General features: G+C 34.9%; 1 pseudogene; it reads right to left on the bottom strand.

Annotated features, from left to right (window-relative positions):
• Nucleotides 1-1,185: 1,185 nt before the first annotated feature.
• On the bottom strand, nucleotides 1,186-2,697 carry LOC145651746 (uncharacterized; annotated as a pseudogene).
• Between the last annotated feature and the right edge of the window lie 3,091 nt (nucleotides 2,698-5,788).

Below are 5,788 nucleotides of genomic sequence, written 5' to 3'. Positions count from 1 at the left end.
TTATCTCTTCTTATTCAATAAATAAATCCTTGTTGTTACGTCTGTGAGCCAGGATATTATAAAACATGTTAGATACATTGAAGTAAATCAAAACAAAACAAAACAAAAAAAAACACACCATTTAGCATCTGCTAAAAGTGGGAAATGTAAATGTAAATGATATTATAATATTTGGCAGACAAGAAATAATCATGTATCGAATTGGCGACTTTAATAATTCAGTCTCCACTCATGAGTCATTAATACATTTCACTGTTAATCAATGTGGTTATATTTACCAACTGTAGCTGTCAATTAAAAGTATTAAAATCACTATACTACATTCTTTGTCCATTTCATCAAGTATATTTGTCATATAGGTGTATGTTTACACCATTACAGATTGTAATTCATCTCTCTGACTTGTAATCAGAAGGTTGCTGGTTCAGTCCCCACCATTGCCAAGTTGCCACTGTTGGGCCTCTGAGCAAGGCCCTTAACCTTCAATTGCTCAAGTTGTACTCACTCATAATTGTAAGTTGCTTTGGATAAAGGTGTCAGGTAAATGTTTATATGCATACTTTTTGCTGCTAGAGTTTTCTAAATCTCCTCACTAAGACATATGTGCATAAAAATATGAAAAACATTTTGTTCTAACATTGCTCCAACAGTGTGTGCAGTTTGAACTTGACAGTGAGTAAGAGTATGTACTGATAGTTCATACATCACTATCAGTACATACTTTGGAAGTATAAATAGTTGATTCTGTTCTTTGCCTGTGATAAGATTTGTCTAATATTGAAGCTCAAAGTGAAATAATGTGGATTTGTTTGCATTGTATACAACAGGAAATATGGACGAGCCCATTCTGTATTGTGTATGCTGCCTGAACCTGTTGGGCTGTAGAGCCTGTGTTGAACAGTGGGGAGAGAATTCCTCACAGTGCATTAAATGTAGCGCAGAATGTCCCTTAGATAGCATATAGAAAGGGAATGGCCTCTCTGATGCTTTTTCAGTAAATTCTGGATTGAAGACTGCAGTTGTATTGGATATAATGGTTTGTAATTATATTTCACAGCACTGCTGAACAACACAGCAATATCTGGAAACCTCTCTACAAATGTTTTCTCTGCTCTCACTCGGTCTTACTCTGTAATGAATGGACCCATTCCAAATACTGAATGCCTGGTAAGACCCCACCTCTTGTCAGTTCAGGTTTACATCTGCTTCAACAGTGAGCAAGAGATCATCTGCAATCTTCTTTATACAGCCATTCTTTGCTAAGAGATTTGGGATCCCTTTACCTTTAAACAGTGAAGACAGGTGTGTAAAATGAAAATAATGAGCATAACAATTGCAAGAAAATAAAACTCTTAAAAATCATACCAGGTATTCTGTGATCACATATTTACACACATTTACAAACAAAGTTTGCAGTATCTGACCAAATTGTCCTCGAGGTTGAGAACTTCTTGGTCTATTAGTTGAATGAGAGCTTCTTTCAGTGGGTAATTAACATGTTGGTTGATCTCAAATACCATTTGATTTAAGTCTTTTTCACCAGCATTGCATTTGATTACATTTTTATGTTTCAGCTGTGTGCTTATGTTCAGTTGCTTGGTAATAAGCATGACAGTTTATTGTCGACTTTGATTGAGTACTTTAAGATTTCTTAATTTGAGATAGGATAAGATTCAAAAAATGTAAAATAAAATACAATTCTTAAATTAAGATAAGATTTTTATCTGTAATGTAAATTTGTGAAAAATCTTATATTGACCTGTCAGATCTTTCCTCAAGACAAAAAGATAGGATGTTTCTGAAATATGGTTCCTGAAGCTCAACTGAGAAGCAGTGAAAATCATTAATCACACACAGAAAGTAGACCTACATTTGTAGACTGTGTCTGAGCATTGGGAGCTCTGTCTTAGTTGTCCCAATGCATTGCTAGCTTCTCTTGCATAAAGAGACACAAATAAAATTCTTTGTCATGGTCAAACTGGATTTGATCCCACAGGCCATACTGAACCACAGCAGATCTAAAATGAAAAGATCATTAGGACAACTCAAGAAATGTAACTTGAAATGTGACAAAACAACTAGATAGACCTCTTCATATAAGATATCAATAAAGAACAAGGATATTTCCAAAATGTTTGTTATTGTTATTTTTATTATTAGGTTGTTAGCAATTCTCTAAAATATCTCATCTTCCTTCAAAACCTTATTTATATATCAACAGAATAAACACTAACCTGTAGATCTCATTATATATGGTCAGTTGTTTCTTGAATGGCACGATTGCATATCTAACTACGTTGCTAGTGTAGCTGTCAAGTGCCATTACATGTGTGGTAACAAACAAACATAAGTTCTCATTTTGGTTGATATGTATCTTGTGGCCAACATATTCTGCAGTATATGGAGTTGGATTCAAATTGCGTGCACCTTAGGAAAGTGAGTTCAATGAATGAATGAATGAATGAATGAATGAATGAATGAACACTTTCATATAAGCTGAAATGAAGACAAAAAGCTGAAAGAATACCCTCTGAGTGCACATTGACCAGGTATTATGTACAGTCACCTCACTAAATACTAGTTTAAAGTGTAAATTGGGAAAGAATGTTGATTTCTTTAGGTTATTAAAAAACATAAAATCTCACCTGACAGCATTCTCTGTGTCAAGGTTGGTGCCAACACAACATTCAGCTGCATGAACACTTTGTGATGCCAGGAATCCAGTTAAAATTTTATGTCCACATGTGGGCCCTGTCTACTAATATCCTGGAGCAAAACCTATTAGTCTTTGTCGTATTCAGAAAATAAGTTTGGCGTATAATTCGCATGATTCGCATGACAATTCCATATGCAAAGATTACCATGCTGTCATATTAGATTAAATAAGAAAGCTTTTCTACAAAATTATAAACATAAGCTAAATAGATAAATACATGTTTTTATTAAGTTGGCTGACTTTACCTAGCATATTGCATTTGCTACAGAAAGCTCCAAATGTCTTTATATTGGCCTCAGAACATTTTCTATGGACACCCATGTCCCCAGTTTGCATATAAATATCATCATATGTTGCCCTGTCTTTGGTTTTATACCAGCAGAATCATTTTATCTGTTTCAAAATGTATGGTGTTTGGTGTTACCAGCATTAAAAACTTCCAATTCACAACTAAAATCTGCAGCCCAACACATAATTAATAAGTAATGAAAAAGTTAATGAAAAAATGTAATAAATGTGAATGGGCCAAAAATGCTGGTTATATGCCATTGGCCAGCCTGTGAGGTGACCTGTTTTTTCACAGAGCTCTCTGAATAAAATAAGAGTCTTTCACTTTTCGCTGTCTGCAGGTCTGAAGGCATGTTCATCATAAAACAACAATAAAAAAGACTGCATAGTATGAAAATTAAGACATTTAGGTCCTTATATATGAAATACTAGTGTGCTGATATACAATCATCACTGTGACTATATCCACTAACTAGAAAACAAGAACAAATTGGATGGCTGCTGTATTCCACCACTCCTGGTCAGATCATACAATTATAATAATTTGACATTTTCACATGTATGTCTGAAGTCAAAGGATAAATATAGTCCAAACTACCAGTGGTAAACTCAGTCAAGTTCAGGATCCCTGAGTTTACAAGTTTGTGACAGCTCCTTGAGGCATGATTGGCATAATAAGCAATGTTGATTACAACAAACGTCATCCTCCTGATCATGAATGGGCTTGTTCAGCTTTATTTATTGACATTTTTTTCATTAAAAAGTATCAGTAGTTTGTGGAAGAATGTAATAATTGGGCACATGGCCTGCCTAGATCATGCACAGTCTTTGTGTAAGGGTACAACTATAAATAAAGCAATAAAATAATAATAATAATAATAATAAAGAAAATCACATATTCCTATCCATTTCTACCTCTTAGAATGACAATGGAGCATTTAGATAATGGTTTTAATTACTCTAAACTTGATTTCTGGATGTTCCAATCTACTAACTTTAAAAGGGAAGTTCATCCATTAATTTAAACAATGACTGTAATGTAAATTGGACAAGTATTAATCTTGTTAGCAATTAGCAATGTATAGAAAGACCCACATGTCTGTTCTTTGATGAACATGAGGATTCAGACACAAACTGTGAAATTCAAGAATGGTAATTGAACAGCTATATAATGCACTAGGTGGTGAATGTATTGCAGCTGGATGCAGCCAAAGACAGCACTAACATCAATACAGGCTAATTTCTTCTCTACATTCTCATGTAGACAATGCATTAGTAAGTATTGCTTTGAAATACATTTTCTGTTTACAGAGGCACACCATACTGTCAGTTTTGTAACATTACTGCTTTTTAATATATTAGCAATTGAAAGTTGAGAATGACCTGAAAACCAGGACTTCTTTAAGGGCCCTTTATTTTATTTCATTATTCTGGAACTTGCTTTAATGATTGATTAACAAATTTTTAAAGTTGAATGGCTGAAGGCCAAATAACTAGTCAATTTGATGCTGTTAAAACAGATGCTGCTTTTCATAATTGTTGCACATAGATTGTAAATAGTAATTCTGAGCAAATTCAGAATTAGATTTTACCTATTAGTTTAGTCTTATGTTTAAAAATTATACACACACACACACACACGCACGCACGCACACGCACACGCGCTTTCTGTAATGGTGAGCGGTAAGGAGGCGAACGCATGTGCGCACAAGAGCGAGATTTATTAGGGGCAAATCCAGAGTCATAGTCATATAACGGTCGAGAGTCGTTTAGCCAATACGGACAGTACGCGGATACATGATGAACAAAAGTACATAAAGGCAAACAAGGGAAGCAGGCTATAACAACGAAGCTAGGAAGAAAAAAAAAACACGTGGGTAAGGAAAAACAAACTGCTAGAATCAAACAGGCTAACAAACGAAGGCTTCGACACAGAGAGAGAGAGAGCAGCATAAACTGGAGTACAGATAGAAAACGCGTAGGAACTAAACAACAAGAGAAAGACGAGAATAAACAGAGTTGATTAACTCAACTGGAGCCGAAGAAACCAACTACAATATACCCACAGCGGCATAAACAATAACCAACAAACATGAGACGCAGGAACAAGGTTTAAGTACATGAACTTAACAAGTCTAGAAACGAGGAGCACATGAAAGCAATGACAGGCGTGGAAACTCAAACGAGGCTTGGAGAAAACGAAACTATGGACTGGAACAAAATAACACAAGACAACGCGGTCAAGCTGTCAGCGATTTAACGATTCACGGTCAATTCATCCGCGTTATAAATTCGAATGCGCCTATATGCACGTTTTTACGATATTGCGCTGCTCATCACAATCTAACACTCCCTAACCAAAGAGAAACAAGAGAAACGTTTTTTTTTTAAAGAGCTTTGATGAAGACACGCACTTTTACTACATTTAAAAGTATAAAATACAGTTTACTAGACTGAACTAGTTTTCTTGCATCATTACATTAAACACAATTGATATATTTAGACAGCTCAAAAAAACATTGTACAGAATGCTTTTTCTATATATTGCTCAGATGTTTATTAAAGAGCTTGACTGCCAGCTAAAACAGGGGTTATCATTAGTGAAATGATGCTAATGTGCAGGGTATGGGGTACCCCAGGGCTGAAAAATTCCACTGTCAATATCACCAGATCAAATTTGAAAAGACCAGCTTTTGATAAATCCATTTTGAAGTCCTTGGATGATGTTTACATGGCCATTTAATTCAGAGAAAGTATGATTACATACTTTTATGCATTTTAACA

The sequence above is a fragment of the Electrophorus electricus genome, chromosome 16, assembly GCF_041902795.1.
Source record: "Electrophorus electricus isolate QZ-2024a chromosome 16, ASM4190279v1, whole genome shotgun sequence".
NCBI lineage: Eukaryota > Metazoa > Chordata > Actinopteri > Gymnotiformes > Gymnotidae > Electrophorus > Electrophorus electricus.
This window is presented reverse-complemented; position numbering and strand designations above follow the sequence as displayed.